Below are 746 nucleotides of genomic sequence, written 5' to 3' on the forward strand. Positions count from 1 at the left end.
GTTTCCATAGGGTTCTCCTAGGTAATTCACCTCTTCCATGGAAGGGTTCTCAGGATCATAAGCTTCTTCCTCAGATGAAGCTTCCTTAGTACTGCCAGGTGCATTTTGCATTCCAGACAGACTTTGAGAAATCAAATTGACTTGTTGAGTCAATATCTTGTTCTGAGCCAATATGGCATTCAGAGTGTCAATCTCAAGAACTCCTTTCTTCTGACTAGTCCCATTGTTCACAGGATTCCTTTCAGAAGTGTACATGAATTGGTTATTTGCAACCATTTCAATCAATTCTTGAGCTTCTGCAGGCGTCTTCTTCAGATGAAGAGATCCTCCAGTAGAGCTATCCAAAGACATCTTGGATAGTTCAGAGAGACCATCATAGAAGATACCTATGATGCTCCATTCAGAAAGCATGTCTGAGGGACATTTTCTGATTAATTGTTTGTATCTTTCCCAAGCTTCATAGAGGGATTCTCCATCCTTCTGTCTGAAGGTTTGGACTTCCACTCTAAGCTTACTCCATCTTTGTGGTGGAAAGAACTTTGCCAAGAAGGCATTGACTAGCTTTTCCCAAGAGTCCAGGCTTTCTTTAGGTTGAGAGTCCAACCATATTCTAGCTCTGTCTCTTACAGCAAAAGGGAATAGCATCAGTCTATAGACCTCAGGGTCTACCCCATTAGTCTTGACTGTGTCACAGATTTGCAAGAATTCAGCTAAGAACTGATGAGGATCTTCCATTGGAAGTCCAT

The 746-nt window shown here is 41.8% G+C and overlaps 1 non-coding gene across 1 annotated transcript; it reads left to right on the forward strand.

Moving 5' to 3' along the window:
- Nucleotides 1-405: 405 nt before the first annotated feature.
- On the forward strand, nucleotides 406-513 carry LOC130949141 (small nucleolar RNA R71). The gene has a single exon (XR_009073335.1). It is a non-coding gene; the product is annotated as a small nucleolar RNA R71 (small nucleolar RNA).
- Nucleotides 514-746: the final 233 nt, after the last annotated feature.

This window comes from Arachis stenosperma, chromosome 1, assembly GCF_014773155.1.
Source record: "Arachis stenosperma cultivar V10309 chromosome 1, arast.V10309.gnm1.PFL2, whole genome shotgun sequence".
Lineage (NCBI taxonomy): Eukaryota > Viridiplantae > Streptophyta > Magnoliopsida > Fabales > Fabaceae > Arachis > Arachis stenosperma.